The sequence below is a fragment of the Scleropages formosus genome, chromosome 4 (assembly GCF_900964775.1).
Source record: "Scleropages formosus chromosome 4, fSclFor1.1, whole genome shotgun sequence".
NCBI classification, from domain to species: domain Eukaryota; kingdom Metazoa; phylum Chordata; class Actinopteri; order Osteoglossiformes; family Osteoglossidae; genus Scleropages; species Scleropages formosus.
The window spans coordinates 2970602-2990655 of NC_041809.1; the positions used below are offsets into that span (position 1 = coordinate 2970602).

At 46.3% G+C, this 20054-nt stretch overlaps 1 protein-coding gene across 3 annotated transcripts in view; it reads right to left on the reverse strand.

Moving 5' to 3' along the window:
- LOC108927126 (signal-induced proliferation-associated 1-like protein 2) overlaps window positions 1–20054 on the reverse strand; it is an 81940-nt gene that overhangs the window by 58905 nt on the left and 2981 nt on the right. The window contains exon 2 of one of the 3 annotated variants that reach the window (XM_018740212.2): window positions 7156–7310. The exons of 1 other annotated variant lie outside the window; for it this stretch is intronic. The gene's annotated coding sequence lies outside the window, so the exon portion shown is untranslated. Of the gene's footprint in view, window positions 1–7155; window positions 7314–20054 lie in introns of all 3 variants that reach the window. One more of the 3 variants, XM_018740210.2, reaches the window with a different exon arrangement.

A 20054-nucleotide genomic window follows, 5' to 3' on the forward strand; every position in this document is an offset into this window, starting at 1 on the left:
CGTTGAGGATAAATTTCATTTTGGTTTGGGGAAAGTGGACGTAGACACATATGGCACTGTCCGGAAGCCCTCACCCCCACATGGAGCTCAGGAAAAAGGGCAGAGCAATATAACACACACACACACACACACACACACACACACACACACACACACACACACACACACACTCACATGCTAATGCGAATTCAGAGTCATCAGCTCACCGGAAACACACGTCTTTGGACTGTGAAAGAAAACCAGAGCACCTGGGGTAAAGCCATGGCAGCATGGGGAGCACTTGCACTCAACCCATGTCCAGTTGTACCATTCAGGTGCTGAGAGACACCAGCACTACCTGCTGTGCCACCATGATGCCCTCAATGACCTTGTTCACCCCCACAGGGATCTAAAGACTCACGCTCACTTCATGCATTTCTCCCCTCTTGTGCGTCTCCTTAAAAGGGCCAGCTGCTCTCGCCACCCGAGCAGAAGGGTTCCTTCGTGAGAACAGCCTTGGGGGAGGGTTGCGCAGCAGGACCCTCCGACTCGTTCAAGCCTCGGTTAAAATAAAATGAAAGACACCAACAGCAGCTTTCTCCAGACCCCTGGGGATGTTGCCCATTGGCCTCCTGTCATCGTGCAAAGGGAGAGATAAGGCTTCTCCTTTTGGAGGTGCAGCTCTGGTTATTTATGGTACGCCATTTCCATTGGCGGCTGTTATCACCTCAAAGCGGCCGACAGTTCGCGGTGCGCTCCGCGGACGGCTTTCCGAGTCCCGTTCCCATCTGGGGTACAGCAGCTGGGCCTGAAAGAGAGTAACAGCCGGGGACGTTTCCTACACAGGAAGTCTAAGTCTTCACCATAATTAAGGATTTAATACGCTGCTATTTGGATTGTGCCACTCTTTAACCTCTGATGTAATATGTACCATATGCTCTGTGGGAGGCGATGTTCCCCTCTGAAAGGCTGCGCAGTGGACAAAGAGGAAACGGCAGCTCCAAGCAGATGAAATATGACAAAAACAAATGCCTAAATATGGCAATGAGCTGGAGAAGTGATGCCCCCCCCCAAAGGGCACTTACTCTTCCAGAATGGGAATTAGTCTTCTTCAAGGCACCGGGGAGGGTGCAGGTTCATATATGGAGGCTTGCAGCAGTTCTCATGCAAATGCATTGGCGCTGTCTAGGAAGCTTTTGGCTCTCACGCTCACGGGCCTGCATTGGCTTGCCTCCCAAGCACTGCAGCACAGGACATTTCCTCCGGTTCTGGTGCTTGAGCTCGGCTCTTCACGGAACAGCGTCGCAAGTTTTTGTTTGGGCCCTCTTCTGAGGGACCGACTCTGTCAAGGCACCTGCGCACATCTGGAGAACACGCGACAGGCAAACCAGGCATTTTTTCAGGCAAGGATCTGTGCCTCACAAAATACAAGCCAGGGTCTGGTCTCACCAAAAGATAGAAGCTCTTCATAAACCCGGCATATTGTCTGTAGCCCCATTAGGCAGCGAGGTGCAAGCAGACAAATGCGTTTTGTCTGGCTTTTCGTAAGAAGAGGGAAACATGGGCTCGGCATGTTGCACAAGATCGCCAGGGGTCATGGGGGTTTTGGAATGGGGTGTAAAAGTGGAACAAGTACGGACAGCCTTGCGAGAAACAAAGAGCTGATTATTATTCGTTTGGAACTAATGGAGATGTGTTCCTTCACCACCGAATGGCAGGAAAACATTGGTTACCTCTCTCAACAACAGGATGGTTGTGTTGTTTTGTTTGTCCTACTGACTCACACTCACAAGATAAGGCCGACGTATACCTGCCCCGGGAACAGGCTTCCTCCACACACCCCTGGGGTAAAGTAACACAGAAGCCATTGACTGCTTTCCCTTTCATTCGACAGGACTCTTTCCTAATGACCCCTGTGACCCCACAGCTACCACTCTTCCACTGGACCAGAGGAAGGAAAACCACATGCCAGAAGCCCTGGAAGCATGATCTCCAGGCCTGAGCACCCATGCACGAAGGAAAGCTGCGATTTCTTCTCGGCTAATGCACCAGTTACTTGCTAGAAACAAAAAAACAGTAAGCGCAAGAGAAAACTAAGTTACTACAACCGAGATGAGGTTACATGTTTTTTTCCTCACATTTCCCTCAGTCCCCAGAGTGTCTGAGGGTCAGTTAAAGTACACATTCTCAAATTTTCAAAGGTGTCGCAACAGAAGGTACAGAGGGCAGCTCAAGAGATACACGGTGTAAAATACTGTACTTTAGAACCTTGTGCTGTGAAAATAGAGTATATGCTACCACTGAACAGTTTGAGTACACTTGCTGAAAACTCAGTTTTTTATATGAATTTGGGGAGAAAATTTCAGTATATTGTTGCATCTAAAATTTGCATCCTGGAAATACAGTTCTATAGTTTAAGGAGAATATAATCATGAAAAACCTGGTTGGAAGAAGGTGTACTCACACTTGTGACAGGTGCTGTATGTTGTACTAATATATATTATAACATAAAACACAATGTGGCACATTTGTCACATTCCACTTTGCACTAGGCAGTCAGTACCATTATAAACTTTCACTCATTTCACTTACAATGCCAGATAAACTACTAAACTTACACATTTATAAAGCATAGTATTTTTTACTCTACCAGTCCAGGGCAAGTACCATAATCAGGGATACTACAAAATGAATGCGTGATTCCATGCAAAAACCCGGAGATTTCAAGTGGACAGCCCTAACCACTACGCCACCTGCTGTCCCTTTATGCCGCCCACAGCTGCTTCCTGTTGCACTCACGTTCCAGTGGACATGGACACACTTGAGCACAGCTGAACCACTGACCTTCAGGGGTCAACTCGACAGATTTGGGACAGACCGGACCCCACACCCTTGCTGTGTGTCTCTAAAGACACCGTTGCGGGCATGGGCACAAGCATACTGTGTCAACACAAAGAGCGTGTCTCTCAAAGCGTGCCGTTCGTCGCCCCGTCTTGCCATCGGGGGGCGTACAACCAATCAGTAATCCATCGACACGGCCACTCACTGCTTAATGGACCTGGCCACCATTAGCATACGTATGGCAGAGCACTCCAATTCCCACATTGAGCTCCCCTGCGGTGCAAAGAATTGACCGCGTATGGGAGAAGCACGCGGCACACACAGCAGCACGGTCTCTGACCGCAACACACCAAGCTGTCAGGCTGCCTTTATCTGACAAACCGCACCCGTATTGTCCAATGGCGGGAGGACAAGCAGAATGTAGCTCTTTCCAAACTCTGTTAATCCGTCCCAGGGGCCATGTGCTGAGCCGGCATTTCTTCTTCCGTGAGGAGGGGGTGGCAGTGAGGTGAGGGACAACTCCCTTTCTTCTCTTGTAAACAATGCACAGGGAACAATGTCCATGTTTCTTACAGCCACTCACTAAATTAATCACACTGCACGAGCTAGACAAAGAAATGTTTCGTGGGAGTTTGCCGTGCCTTTCCTCAGAGAGAGAGAGAGAGTGTGTGTGTGTGCGTGTCTGGGATGGTCTCTCTCAAGATGACTTAACAGGTACGTTGTTAGATATTCTACAGTATGAACTGTAGGCAGTAAGTTTCACCCCAATATTATTATTATAATTCATCCACATGGGACCGGACCTCAATCAATACATCACAATTTAACTGAATAAAGGGGCTGCTGGTTGCATAGTGGTTAGAGCTACTGGCTTTGGACCCAAAGGTCACAGGTTTAAATCCCACCTCCAGCTGTAAAACCCTTGAACAAGGTACTTACCCTAAATTGTTCCATTAAAATTATACATATAAATGCGTAAATAATTAGAAGTAGCTTAATGTTCTAAGCTGCTTTGGAGAAAAGTGTTGAGTAAACATAATACATTTCTTGGCTTTAAAAAAAAAGTCTGAAAAATTAGATCCTTGAAATAAAACCCCAAATTAATTTAAATGTTTAAGGTGATTGCCAAGCATATAACTCTTGATACATGACATGAAAATATTTTTCTGGGAACGCAGAAGCGGAAGGAATTGGCTCCTCTCTCTTATTAAGGCCATCGTTATCATTGTCAACTGAACATTGGTAACTGTTCTCCTGACTGGCAGGACACTGGATAAAATTAAATCGTTTTCAATATTTCAAGTAATTTGAAAGCATACAACCCTAAACACACAACACGAAAACAGTAAAATTTGTTTACTATCATGCCAAAATGATTTCTTTTTAAATCTTCAATTATTAATTTGACGCCTTTGTCTAATCCAGTTTAGCGTGATGTGTATGGACTAAGCTACTTACACTGATTTACTCATTTAGCTAACGCTTTTCTTCAAAGTGACTTAGAACATTAATGTGCTTACACTGATTTGTACAGCTTATATATTAATACAGCTGGGTTATTTTATAGTATCAGTTGATGGTAAGTACCTTGACCAAGGGCCCTCTTACTGTCGGTCTTTCAACATGCTGCCATTAACCAGTTTACTTTATCAGTTTCCACTGTCTCTCAGCTGCTACTCAGTCAACACCCCTCTGTGAATTTCACACTGGTAAGTATATCTCCCTCCCCCATTCAGAACAGCACAAATGCACTGTGACCTCTTCGCTTTTGATCGACAGCTCTTGACGCACTCCCTCCTTTTGCTTGCCTTGCTTATTCAGCGTAAGCGTCTGGCCTCTGCTGACTGTTGCCCCTTATGATGCGTTTGTTTACAGAGCAGTGCTTTGTGTACTCCGGGTTCCAGGAACCAGTGTATACAGCACCAAGCAGGTCTGCCAATGGCCAGGCCTAGCAGCTGGTCTCCGTGGCACTTCAGGGTGACCGGACAAGTGTGTGAGACTTGGGGGGACAGATGTTACCATTTGCTTTGGTCTCACTGTGATTTCACAAGTCTGAGATCCAAACTGCAAAGAATGCGGGAGGTCAATAAGTCTCACCATTCAAAGGTTTTATAATAATCCAATCTGCGTCTTAAGTGTGGATTTCATCGTAATGCTAGTTCAGGTGCCACCAAGGGAGTAAAATTCTGAACACCAGGCACCACGGGGAATGGATTTATCTGGCTGATAATCATTCACTTTCATGCACTCATGCAGAATGAGCCTTGAGCTTCAATTGGTGGAGAATAAAACATGTCAGGGTTTGAGTGCAGGTCGGTTCTTCCTGGAGAAGTTTGTGAACAAATCAGGGACAGGTTGGACCCGCTGGGTGCCATTCACCACTATCGTACTTGTTGCCATGGAGACAAACCTGGGGTGTACAGCGTTCTGTTTTTGTGACCGTTAACTGGGTGCTTGGCCATGCAGCGAACAACACACAGCATAAGTGGAGATGCAGTTTCAAGGTCAAGGGAGATACTGATGAGACCGGGCTGCACTACTTTACCAGAAAGAACCCCTTCTCTGGACCTTCAGAAAAAAGTTTTTCATCTCATGGTCTGAAGAGAACAGGCCTGTTCATGAGGGATTTCTTTGCTGAAACCCATCAGCAAAAGAGTTGGGAAACGCAACAATAACAGAGTGTGACAGATAGACGGCTGCAGGTGGGGAGCCATGTGATGCTGGACACCTCTTGCTTCACTGCCGCCCTCCACACAGCATTGCAAAACCCTCAAGCCAACACTTAAATGTACTGTTATCACACTTTTCACTTAAAGTGTTAAGCCAACACCGATATACCTCTTTATACAGGTGGGTAATTTTTACTGTATCAATTCCAGATAAACATTTTGATGAAGGGCCCCACAGCAGGAGGTGGGATTCAAACTGAGGTCACTGGAGGGCAAGGCACCAGGTCTAATCACTACACCACCTGCTATCTCTAAATCCATAGGAATGTGTGGGTAAGATAGAGGGAGGAGAGAGAAAACAGGCAAATGGGGAAGAGAGACAGCAACATGTGACGTAAAGAGAAAGGTGTACAAATGAAAAAAGGCAAAGAGTTCAGAGTTACGATGTAAATGTTTAGGGTTTGGGTGGAACAATGTTGTACAAGGTTCTTACCCCTTCAGTAAGGGACACAGATTGGGGAGAGAAACTTGGCAGCATTGATAGTAATAGCATTACTGATTTTGTACAATTTCATTACTGTAACCGTTGATCCTCATTATAATGTAGGATTATTAACTGGGATAATTCTCGGTGCCAACAAAGTGAGCTGAGCTGAACTGAAGTGACAAAGAATGTGTATGGAAGCTGGGCCAGCATCAGGGATGGAGGACGTCCTTGTCCTGCGTGTGCCCTTTATTGCGCGGCTGCAGACGGCCCTTTATTTCCCCTAAATGCTTACGGCTGTTTTTCTTCTTAGAGAAAAGGCCCAAAGAGCCATGCAAACGTCACACGGTGGTAGCAACGAGGCTTATGCCCCCGCAAACTCCCGGGTGTTTCAGGCGCCCGTGGGACGATTATTCTCGATGACAGGAGCGCAAAAGGAGGACATCTGTTTGGTACATTAGCATTTCTTTGGTCCAAATTAACGGCAAGCCGCTCGACTCATCGCAAAGAAAACACAGGCGTTCAAGCGAAACACATCCACCGCAATGCTGGGGCAGCTCCTCCTAGCTACAGCAAAGCACAAGTACACACAAACACACACACACACACACACACACACACACACACACACACACGCACATGCGACACGTGCAGAAGAGTCCAGACAAATGGCACTTTCTACACAGTCAGCGGTTTAAGTGTCCGGAACTATTGCCCGGCACACCCCTCCCCCGTTCCCAAATGCCTCAGTAGCTGTATGCATTGAATTCCTCCGCCGCGGTGCTCTGCTAAGGCAGACCAGCTGCTATGGTTCGAGTGGAGGGGGTGAGCGTGTCATACTGGCTTTCGATTGCAGGAATCACTGCTGTTTCACTATGCACTTTATACCCTTACACTTGGGTCAAGGAACCCAATGGGGGAACTTGAGCTCTGTGCTCCGAGAGAAGAGCGGGTGGTGCAGGGATGTGACATGGCATAGGTCTGGTCTTCTGGCTCAAGGTTTGTGGGGACAGCGAACAGTTGATATTCACCCTGAAGCCCCTGACTAAACATTTGTCTGTGCCTGGTGAGCAACAGAAATGGGACAATGGTGTAAGATGGTCCTGGACCCTCTTCTCCCACACATCTGAACAGAAAGTCATATCACTCAATAGTAAACAGCTACTTTGACATTGAACTAACCTTTCTCAATTTCAGCTGTCCTCTTGCTGTGGTTTCCTTTGACAGTGACCAGATACCCACTTCATCATCTCTCCGTTTCTGCTGCTGGATCTGCATCGACGACATCTAGGGGTGCTGGTGTCTCATGGGTCAGCGCCCACCCCGTGTGAACAACCCTGCTGGAATCATATTGCAGTCAGTTTTGCTCCTCCCACCTTTAGAAAATGCTGAAACCATCTCCAGAACTTCAGAACTGTGAGTTCCTTCAACTAAGATGAGAGCCTGAGCAACAGAGGACAGAGTCACAGGGTGGGGGGCTGGTGGGAATGCTGGGGGCGGCAGCATTTGGAGCATGGATATTGTGGAAGGCAAAGAGTGTGGGGGGGGGGGTTAACAAAACAACCTTTGCATACAAAGAGAGTCGTCCACCAAAGGGCTTCCCAGCTGAACACTTTCAAACAGGCCACTCCATCAAAGCAGCAGAACAATTACTTTGCATAAATGTTTATATAAAGCTATAAGACTTAAATGGGTCTCAAGCTGCACTCAGGAACAGACTTCCACCATGCAGCGGCAGCCACTGGTCACCGGAAGAGAAATTAGCACAGGAAGGAGGTGGTCTTCGTCACAAAGGCTGTTGCAGCCTGAAGACACCAACCCAGACAACCGCCATGCCCTCTATTCCTGACAATCTCAGTGGTCCTTGACTGAAGTCACACAGCAGAAACTGACCAAATGCTCTGCCTCCTCATAGCCCCACAGAGTGGAAAAATATGGCACTGTCAGCCCCCAGAGTGCAGCTGAATGACCGTATATAGAGAGCCAGCGACACTCTGGATCAGGGGATGTGGCACATGCTGAGGCGCCAGGACAGGGTGGCTGGAGGCCAAGGTGTTGATGAAGAGCCAGGCAGGATCACCTGGCAGCTGCCAGGACCTTCATAGCAGTTACCTGTCTCATCCAGTTCATGAGGACTGGCCAGATGAGCTATCCTGTTTTGTCAGGCTGACCACACCAGACCCACCCCACCCCAGAGTACATCCACACAGATCTGCCGGCCTTCTGTGCAAACATCCCAGAGCTTAATTTGAGATAATCCCCATAGAAAGAAAGGGCTTCCTTCTGTCCAACCACCGTGCCACCCTCCCCCACACTTTTACAATAGAAATGTTTACGTGTGAGCCGATAAGCCCCGAACAAACTGCGTCTCCGTGAAGGCAGGCAGCAAGGTCCATGTCAGGAGCACGTCAAGCACCCTCAGGCACCCACTCCAGAACTCCACACTCAGTTGAGGTACCCTGTGTTATCTGCATTCATCAAAATTCCCTCAGACAGAAGCCACTGCAAGGGACAGTAGATTATGATTGATCAATGTATTACATCTAATTATTTTTTCTGGAAGAAAATGATTCTGGAGACAAATGTCATCCTCTGCCAATAAGGCAAACGTAAAGGACATCACTTGTTCAGATTCCTCTTTCCCTGGAAATGTCACCAACTATCAGAATAGCTTGACAAGGCATTTGCAAGGCATGTAATTAAAATATATTAAGTGGAAGGAACCATCCACCCACGGACTGTGATCTCTAAACCCAGTGCTGTGTGATAACAATGCTAAAATCATAAAAGACTTCTTATTCAGAGTGCAGACAGACAGCAGGTAGTGATCCAGTAAAAATACCCAGCTGCATCAATGGAGTGAATACAGCAAGTTGATTTGCATAAAAACTAAGCAACAAGTGGAAAAAAAAAAAAAACAAACAAATAAAACAACTTGTAACTGGGACCGAGTGAGTGAAATCACTAGGAAAAGTTTCACGGGACCTCAAAAAAGAATCTGTGACCCACCCCTGCAAGTAAAGTGACTGCTTTGTTTATATCTTGGAACGGATTTTAACAGTAAACCCCGTCTGGATAAACACTGCAATGGCAACAGTAAGAGGAACATGGTGTGTTCCCGTCAGCGCAGCCATCCGGTGGTCATGACAGCATACAGCACACAGATGGCAGAAGCCTGGTCCCTTTTATCGCAGAATAAACAAGCCCCTGTGCAGTCCGGCATTGTCCAGAGAGGCCAAACATATGGACGCAGCGCTCATACTGGGCTCTGCACAGTCCAGCATCCTGCAACAACCAGAGTCTAGAGGGCTACATTAAACCACCATGACTTAGGGGGATTATGGAGATGGCCTGGAAGGTCTCCTTCACTGACCTTCCCACCAGCTTCTAAGAGAGCAAGTGGCAAGCATGGTACAAAAGGTGACAAAACCACTTCTTTTCATTAATTTCCCAGCACACGTAGCCTGGGACGGCGAGGCTAGCCAGTCCTCTTTTAGGGGCAAAGCAGCTGCATGCGTCCACCGTGGCAAATGAAAGTTGGAAAGTAATGGCGATAAGAACCAAGCCACTGTCATTGTAGATCATTGCCTAAAGTCAACAGCTTTTATAAATCCGACAAAAGAAAAGCTATTTAAAAAGTCCCTGGAAAAAAGATGAAAACACATGCATGCATACACACACACACACACACACACACACACACTCTACAACCCTCACTTCGCATTAGATCTGCATGGCTGGCAGAGACATCACAGGGCCAGTAACAATACAATTCCACACATGCCCTTTGCACCCCAGGCATTCCTTCCACATCAGCAGCACCCAACTAGACTAACTCTGCATAAGTCTGTTGGCCTGGCAAGTTCTTGCTCCTCCTGCTGCTACTTGAGGAAGAAGGTGCAGAGCAGTGGTCATCTGGCCCTCCTGTCCAGAAGGTATTGAGGAGCACAAATGGCTGTTACTCTTTTTGGTTTTCCCAAATGTTGTGTCAACAGGCTGGGTGTGGAGCTTTTGGCTGAAGAAGGCTATTCAGAGTCCAATCTGGCCACAACCCAACAGTGTACTGGCACTGGTCCCACATCTAAGCAAGTTGCAATGAATCCTTGGAGATTAACATGGCAGGAGACTGAACAGACAGTACTCAATGTCTCGTACGGCAGTTTACAGAAAAGTAGCTCATTTCTGCACCCAAAGTAACATTAGTACCATGCTTTACATGAATTAAAGCAACAAAAAGCAAAAAATTTGATCATTCATGTACTGTGCGTGCAGGTTTCTCGCTGGGGATGTACTGCTGACAAGGACGTTGTCATCAGCTATTCTGTCCTCAGAAAGTCCATTTCGAACAGCTAAGACAACTGGACACTGGGAATGAGGACAAATGAAGATGTCTCCCATTTCCATAGTAACAGAAAGCTGGTTTCAGACCGCTACAAAACATGATCCATCAATCAGCACCTAGAGTTCACACAACAAAGACTGATTAAGTAAATTTACTGAAAGGAGACAACGGTGATGGCAGGAAGCTGTTTTCTGCTACTACTCTGACCCTAGAAGAAAGGTGCAAAGACACATTCGTGATACGACTCCTCAACCACCTGATGAGCTAGTGTTGTGTCTAAAGTGGACTTAAGAGACTACAGCAATAACTTATTAAGAAACAAGAGATGTACTTTGGCCGTACAATGATCTCTCATTGCACCTGTTTATAAAGCTCTTAATTAAACCTCTTAAAATTTAATTACCCCGCCACAGACCAGGCAGCTTCTTTACTTACTGATAATGGTGAAATCATTTTAATTAACCTTCAGTTGCGCAGGTCATCTGAGAGCAGTTGTGCTCCTGTGATGTCCAGATTCAACAGCAGAGGGCCCATAGTGAAGGGCTTCAGGAGGACAAGAACATCTTGCGGACATTTGGAGTTGCTTTGTATGTGGACAATGATGTCACAGGGAAATGAGATACAGTGGCTTTCGTAGCTCAAATGGTTGGCGTTAAAAACTAACAGAAGACAGTGGGGAATCCCACTCAAGCAGGTCTTCGTGGTGTGGAAACTGGCTCTCACCACTGTCTACAGCCTTTCACACAACAGAGGGACGTCTTTGAAGGCTGCAGGTCAGATCTGGTCCATGAAGTTGCTATTCAGCCAGAAGGAACAAAATCTGCACAGCATGAAGTACAAGCAAGAAGTATGTCGGTCTACTGGAAACAAGCAACATGAACTGCATGGAGCTAAACTATCCATGAAGCAGAAGGAGTTGCGAAAACAAGCATACACCATGTAAATATAGGGTTCAAAACACACATTCAGTACATTCATTCAATATATTCCTCATCTACAGCACATGGAAACATCTGACAATAACAAAGACACTCCTTCCCTGGAATAAGAAGCCACTCTGAAAACACCAAAGCATACCTCGGCATTGAAAAGGACGGCAGAGGCTAAGCAGGGCGGAGAGGAAAGGACCCTGTGCTCTGAGCGCTATGTATCAGGCCACCTAGCACATTATGGCACATCTGTCACAGCTACACACTGTCTCATTTGCTCATTACCATCAATCTCCATTAACAAACATCCGACACGCTTTCAACGGAGAATGGTTGTGGTCAAGCTAATGAGCACCTTATTTTAGGCTGTATCCAAATAACGGCCTGATGCACAGTGTGCTCTAATGAAGGCCTAGATGCCCTCTGTTCAGCGGGTTGGTGTTTTTTGCTTCTAAGACGTGAAAAGGCTGAACGAAGGTAACAGACCTTATGGGGTAATGCTATGTTACTTTACAGCTTTAGCAGGCTCCCCCTTGATCCCCCCCCTTGCCTTCACGAGTGGTCCACTTGCTCTACATTGAGACTGTCCATTGGCTGTAGGGGAGCAGCTTGTCCTGTCCGTATCTCACTCCTGTATAGCCCAGGGGCAGACCTTTCACCAGAGGCGGGTCCCGTTCATTTGTGGACCATCCCATTTGTGTATCAACTTACCTGTAGCAGGACAGATGGAACCACAAAGGTTAGCTGTCCCATTGATTGGTCCAGCATGGTTAGGAACACAGCAACTTGTCCATTGGTGTTAGTCCAACATTTTAACCCGTAGGTCACCCCTGGGTCTCGTGGTTGGCTTCCCCCACTGGGAAAGTGAAGTCTTTTTTTTTCCCCTCCATCATTACTAGCTTTTAAAAGCAGGTCAACGAAGTTTGTTGAGCTGAGGTCAGCAACTTTCCCAGTATTTCAGCCTGAAAAAGAAGCTTGGGTCCCGGGGGAAAAGATGGATATTTGGGGCGTATTTAAACGTCACTGCTTCACCTTCTTTGACTGCAATGACTGGCGCAAATAATACTTTTTATGGCTCATTTATGCATGTACATTTCCCACTAGGAACCCAGTTTAAGCCAAACACCCAGCGCAGAGTTGTTTCCGCACTACATAATTTTAAAGGAAAACTAACATTGTTGCTGTCATTCTCTCCTCTCAAAGCTGTCGCAGCACACAGAGTATTTCCTTACTCACTGTCGGTAAACAGCTTGTTCAGGCTGAGTCACCACTGTTTTTAGCACAATGGTGAAAAAGCAGGTGGAAAATGTGGAAGCAGCACGGCGAGGACAACACCAAAAGGCACTTAGCAAAATAAGCTCCATTCCTATGTCATCTACTTGGTTGAAATAACAGCCACTGAAGCTGCAGTCAGACCCAAAAACTGCAGTGGAACGCTACTTGTTCCAGCACTCTGCACTTTTCCATGTAAAAAATATAAATAAATAAAAAATAATAAAAACCCACTGGCTTCAAATAACTGAAGATGAAGATTACTGCGGAACTCGATTCTATGTCTCCATCTTTCTACTCCATAAGTAGAAATCTTAGGGTGTTCAACAGCCAAACCTTTTCTACAGAAAACTAAATGTCTAAAATTGTGACAACGCAATCCACTGAATCTTCAGTGTGCCATAGTCGCAGAGGGATGTGGAAAAACATACGACCCCTTTCATATTAATGAAGCTTAGCCACGATGACATGCTCACTGTAACCCAAAACATGCTTGAAGCTGTCTGCTAGTGACATGATCACATACGTGATTCACCATGTAATGGTTATCTGTGCTTCAGCTTCATGCCAAATCAACCCTGTTGTAAAATGCACAGGTCAAAAAAATTGTGGCATAAGCAACTGCATGAAAAAGTGGAGCTGAAGCATTAATTTGTCATTCCCATCACCATCTTCTGCCATCTTTTTCACACCATCTGATAAGTCAGTCATATGCCAATATGTAATTTATATGAATGTTGTGTATTACACTGTATTTCAACATGCAGCTCAAAGATTTTGCATTTAAAATGATCATCTTAGAGAACACACAGCTTCTGGAAGGAATCAGTTGGGGGAAACGTTTGCATCCTTAGAAAAACAAATAGAAAAGCCAAATGTTTCCTAATTTCCCCATCAGGCAGTGCACATAAACACATCTCCCAACATGGCAATCTGTGACTGAAAGCTAAAGACCCTAATGAAGTGCAAACAGGACTTATTAGTCCTTACCATTCGAGACACCGTTGACACGACTACTTTGTGAGTAAAGTAAATGCCATACCGGTATAATTGAACATCTTGTGCTTTATCATCAAAGTACATCGATGCATCCTGTTTCTGGGACACTGACTTCCAAAGGACAAAATTGGTCCACTACAAACCTTTGCCAAGACAGACCATGTGACCTCTGAGGCACCAGGGAAGTTAGCCAGGGTATCTAAAGGTGCACATCTAGGACATCTGTGAGGAAGACATCTGAACAAATGCATGTTAACCTGTGCAGCGTGAACAAACAAAATCAATATTTGACCAACAGCTGAGATGTGCAATCACTGACTCTCCCTTATTCAATCACGCAAAACGGGACTAAGGACAGTATCAAAGAAGTTCTGCTCCAGAAACACAGATGAATGCAGATCCACAACTGAACAACCTCATCCGGCAGCAAATGTTTCCCCAAATTTTTAATATGTGGGATTTCAGAGACCAGCTTCATTTCGATTCACGCAGACCAGCTGGCTCCGTTCTCAGAGTCGTGTGCCGGGATCTGAAGGCCCGCTCTCGAGTTCAGCGGGTCTTTTTCATCTTACTGAAAAGGACAAATGTGTTTTGCTGCCATGAGAAGAACACCGACTTTGATCTTCGTACTCCTACTGGCCTCCCACAGGCCCCTGCTTCACGAGTCGGCCATAAAGGAAATGCGGAGAAGGAGTGCCAAATACGGACTGTGAGTGAAAGCAATAGGGTGCCAGGGAAGAGTGGAAACAAAGAGAAGGAGAAAAGAAGGAGACAGACAGGCTGGGTCTGGCACAGGGCAGGAGGAGCTATGGTTCAGAAAACACAGTTTTAAAAAAAAAAAAAACCTCTGAACCAATGAAACTGATCCACCATTCCTGCATGACAAATGCTGCAGGGTTTGCCCCGCTTGGCTCGACTGAAAAGCAGAAATACCGCTGGCATTTAGTTTCAAAACAAGGAATATTGCTAGAGACTAGACCAGCACTTGTATGAAAGCCATGCCAGGCATCTCCCATGCAATCAGACAGGTGCCTTTTTGGGATCCCAGCACTTTGCTATTCTAAGCCGATGTTACTTCGGTGATAGTTTGCTCCACCACCGCCACCACCAAAGGGACTCCCCAACGCTGGCCATGCCAGCACTAAACATCGAAATCAAAGCTTCTCCAAGTGCAATGCAGAAGCACATGTAAAATAAGAAAAAAAAGGGGAGTAGACAAAGGACGGGCAAATCCCGGGAAAACTTTGCACTTAACACCCAAATGTAATCTCGGGTTCCGGTAGGTTTCCACACAGCTCAATGATCTCTGATCAGAATTGAATGCCTTAACACTGCAGTGCGTGGAAATCCCTCTGACAATTCTCCTGACTTTGAGTAGCTTCTGCAGGCCTGAGAGCAGGTGTGCTCTCCACCAAGACACACTTTAGAAGAGTTTCAAAAGCATCGCTTACCATTAGCGACACCTTTTACTCTGTGCTCCAGGCAAACCCAGCACATGCCACAGACAGGCACAACATGGTAATTAAGGGACCTCCTCACTGAGTGCATTCCTCCAACAGAAGGCAAGCCATGCCTGAAGCAGAAGGTGAGGCATTTAGCCAGGCAGTGTGCTGGGGCTATTCAAATTAGGTCTTGTTCTGGTTTTACCTCCTTCAAGAAAAATGAATTACATAGTTTCCCATTTTAATTTGCATTTTAAATTTAAATTAATTTCCTGGAAACTGAACTGAACAAGGGTAGCACGGTGAGTAGCACTGCTGCTTCCCAGCACCAGCGTGATGCAAGAGAATGTGGGTTCAATCCCCACTCACTCTGTGTGGAGTTTGCATGTTCTACCCCACCTCTGTCTGGGTTTCCTCTGGGTGCTCTGGTTTCTTCCCACATTCCAAAGACATGCTATTTAGACAAATTGGGGACTCGAAACTGTTATTAGTGTGCGTGTGGCTACCCCACAATGGATTTCCATCCCATACAGGTTGTATTTCCATGAGCTTTGCACCCAATGATAGGCCCCAAGCTTAGTGTGACCTTGCTCAGGACAAAAAGTTACCAAAATTGGATGAATGAATGAACTGACAATAAGATTTTTATTAGGTTCAGTTCATTATCAGATGTATTATGTATTCATAGATAAGGCATTTTTATGTTGTTGCACGATAAACATACAATAAGCAGTGACAGAAGATTGGAATAAGACAAGAAGAAATAAATAGTGCAAAAACAGACAGTACTTACAGCTCAATACCAGTGGGGAGACAACAGGTCACTGTCCCTCTAAGAAACTGAGTAATGTGCAATGTATTATTTATCAATTTTCACTCATATGCTGTAATGACTAATTCAATATGCTAATTAGCTGTGGTACTTGGGTGTGTGCTTAATCTTAAAAATAAAAGACAGCCAGATAGATTAGACAAAAATTATTAAAAAAAAAAAAATCCTCTGACTTTTACATTTAGTTTTTCTTTGAAAGAGTAGAAGCCGGAGCACTTTCCTTTTTTTAAATTTTTGTCCATATGAGGCATATCTCCTGTCCATATCCTTTATTAACTCTGCTGGTTTTTGGACAAATGAACACAAGCAGCGTGACACCGCATTAGTTTTAATTTCATGTTTTCATCCTGTAAGGCAATCAACAAAACCAGCAGGATCTCATGATAGCAGGGGAAACAAATACAAGGACAACTTTTCTGGTACGTTTAGGAAAAACCAAACTGATGTTGGCTCTCTCAGCGGAACCTTCAGCCTTACCAAATGACAGCTGCTGCAAACATGTGAAAAGACAAAATACAGACAAGCAAACACGCTGTATGCGCTGCTCGCTGGCTGTCACGTCGCCCATCAGGAGGACGACCAGAAGGCTGTCTGTTTTACAAAGCTGCCTCATGCCATTTCCTGCGATGAAAAAGAGCACGTCTGGGAGAACGGTCCGTATTCCTTTCATTATATAAATATGGCCCGCTTCGTCTGGCACGGGACGATGACAAATAGGCTGCTGCGTCAACGTGTGGCTTCACGCCACATGGATCACCACACTGTAATCTTACCACAGCAACTTTGCTGCACATTCCTTGTTAATAAGTCTCTGAGCCTCTCAGTAAAAATTGATTCATTTCCGTGGCGGTTCAGGCTGCTCTGTTTACAGGGTTAGGGACAGAAAATCTGCCTGCCAGATATGCCCCCCGACTCCCCCAGCACCGCTTGCGGCTGGCCTCATCACCTGGCAAAGTTGATGGAGGTGTCACTCAGGTCCTCCGGGTGAGCTTTAACCATCTCTGATCTGACAGAATCACCCTGAATCTGGCACAGCCGCAGGTATGCAGTTCAATGTGTGGTGACAGGAAGTTCTTTATTATCTTTACTATTGAGTAGCGCGCACTTACATTTACGTTTAACAGAGGCTTTTGTCCAAAGCGATGTACATCTCGGCAAAGTGCAATTTATACATTACATTAAGAGAAAGAGACATAGCTGCAGACATGTGACTCAAGTAAACCTAGTTTGTTGCCTACCGCTTGCTGCACCGAGGTTTATCATTCAAGTAGGTGCATAAAACACAGGATAGACCGATCCTGATACCCTCCTGGCATTTTTTTTTTTTTAAAAATATATACACAAGCAAGCAAATACAATGCCGGAGCAGTGGTTGATAAAAGGCTTTATCTGGTGATGCTCATAAAGTTACGGTGCATGAGGGTTTGCGCCGTACATGAGCTGGAGAGATCTTGGGCAAAATGGGTCCGGAAAAGGTGAGTTTTCAGACCCCTCTTGAACGTAGACAGAGTTTCCGCAGTTCCGAGCGAGAGGGGAAAGTCGTTCCACCACAACGAAGCCAGAACCGAGAACCTCCACACTTTAACCTTTCGTGCACGGGACCACCAAGCGAGCAGAAGAAGACGAGCGAAGGGGCGTAGCTGGGGTGTAGCAGTCGATAAAGACCTGTAAATAGCTGGGAGCAGTTCTATTGATGCATTTGTAGACAATAACCAGGGTCTTGAATTTGATTCGGGCAGCTATAGGAAGCCAGTGAAGAGAAATGAGAAGAGGAGATATGTGGGAACACTTTGGCAAATCAAACACAAACACTACACTTTTACCTGTGTAAGCACAAGAACATCATGCGCTTACATCAGTCTCTTTAAGACTACACAGCAACCCCAACAGACACTGTTTGTACAAACACACAAACACACTTTCAGAGCCGCTTGTCCCATACAGGGTCGCGGGGAGCCGGAGCCTACCCGGTAACACAGGGCATAGGGCCGGAGGGGGAGGGGACACACCCAGGACGGGACACCAGTCCGTCGCAAGGCACCCCAAGCAGGACTCGAACCCCAGACCCACCGGAGAGCAGGACTGTGGTCCAACCCACTGCACCACCACACCCCCCTTTGTACAAACATCATCAGCAATATTACAAGACAACCTCCGGTGACCCCCATATACATCACTATTATTAATATTACAAATGTTAACTTGACACAGAAACAACTCTCAAATATCCAAAGAAACACCAAACTTTCTAAGCAAAAAGGGTGATGGTGAAGGCTCTGTCCACCCTGTCACTACAGCTTTCCAGAGCCAAACTCATATAATAAAACATAACAATGCGAGAATGAAAGGGTTGAATGACACCTAAAGTCATACATCAAGGTGAAGTGGGATTTTTGTACTTCTGAACACTACAACCTGGGCAGTACACTCATGCAGCAAGTAGCATTGGTGTATCACAGCCCCTTGGCTGTGGGTTCAAATGCAGCTCGGCGTGTGGAGTTTGTACGTTCGCCTTGTCTTTGTGTGGAATACCTCCAGACGCTCTGGTTTCCTCCCACAGTCCAAAGACACGTGTTTCAGGTGAATCAATGACTCTAAATTGTCCTTATAATGCATGTATGTGTAAATGAATGAGTGCGTGTGTGATTATCTTGCGACAGACTTCCGCAAGGCTATCACACACGCGCTCCAGGGTGTACTCTGCCTCACACCCTTTGTTTCTGGGACAGGCTCCCAATCACCATGACCCTGCACTGAACAAGCAGTTGATGAAAATGGGAAAAATAATCAACAGTAACTGCAGCTCTACTGGGACAGAGAGTGACTCAGTTCAGCATCTACAGCAAGCCAAAAAACAGACAATCTAATACAGAACAGATAGAACATACAGTGAGCCTGTTCCTTCTTAATGATATATTTAGGCTCAACTTCTTGTTTTGTCTTTAAAACAATATTACATGAAATTCTTACAGAAGGGTCCTTATCTCAGCATTGTTTTGAGAAATGTACAACACAACAGCGCACTGGGATCGATTTCCTGTCCATTATTTTTAATATGCAAACATTTCAGAAACTTCCTCCAGGAGTCATTAACATGCTGGCGGCAGGAGGCCATGAATGCAGTCCAAGAGGCTCCCTGTGTTTCGTTTGTTTGCTCTCCCAAAACCGAGTCTGTGCCAAGGAAGTCGCGACACAACCATGGAAGGGAAAAAAAAAATGACATGCTGCACCATATGACCCAGCAGAGCACGCTCAGTCGACACACCTGTCTGGAAATATGGAGACGTTCTCGTCAAAGCTCAGACGACTGAAGAAGGAAGAGAAAAGCAGCCGCCGGGTCGGGCCTTTGCATACATTTTGGGATGAACAATGGAATTCCAGTGTTTCTGGGCAGGGGAGACCTTAGCAGACAACTTGCGAGTACATTTTTGGCCATGCAGGGTTGTGCTGATGAACGGACCCCAAGCACATTACACAGCAATACAAGGCCAAACAAAGCAGGTCCTGCTGAGATAACCAAGTATTGATTTATCATAGTGGAGCGATTGGGGGAGGGGGCTGAAATGTGACACCTGCTGTTCTAAATGTGACCGCATGGTCAATGCAGTACCCGGCAGGGAAGCAAAGCAAACTGAATGTAATAGACTCCCACCCCCACAAGGCTTCCTGACACCTCCCCCCCACCCCGCCCCAGGCACTGGCTGTTCCTCAATAAAATGGTGATCGTGCGCATTCCTCCTTTTCCCATGGTGCCCTGCTGGGACAGCACTGTCAAAACTGGAAAGATGGACGTCACCAGCTGTGACAGAGGCAGACTGAGGGGCGGAGGCAGAGCACCGTTGGAGACTTGCTCATCAAGCCGCAGACTGGCGCTCGCCAGCTGCATGGCACAAGGGAGGCTGGTCGACATTAGCAGCTCGGCACCCCTGCCATCAGCAGTCCCCCCTAGTTGGGCTGATATAAAAAAGGACAACCCAGACAGCCCAGGAAGCTCAGAAAGCCCAACATCCTTCTCCGTCCCAGGTGTCACAAGACGCGACAGTCTGAAGCAAATCGGCTTGGCGTGAAGCACCGCGATCTGGTGCCGCCTGCGATTTGCAGCGCTCCCCTCCGACTCGAGTGACCTTCTCCTGGACCGGGTGCATTAAGGAAAGCGACCGATGCTTCGCAAACAAATCATGTTCCATCAGCAGCTGTGCTTCTACACTAACGTGGAGAGAGGCGGCCATCATGGCTCGCAGGCCTTGTCCCAAAATGAAGCAGAC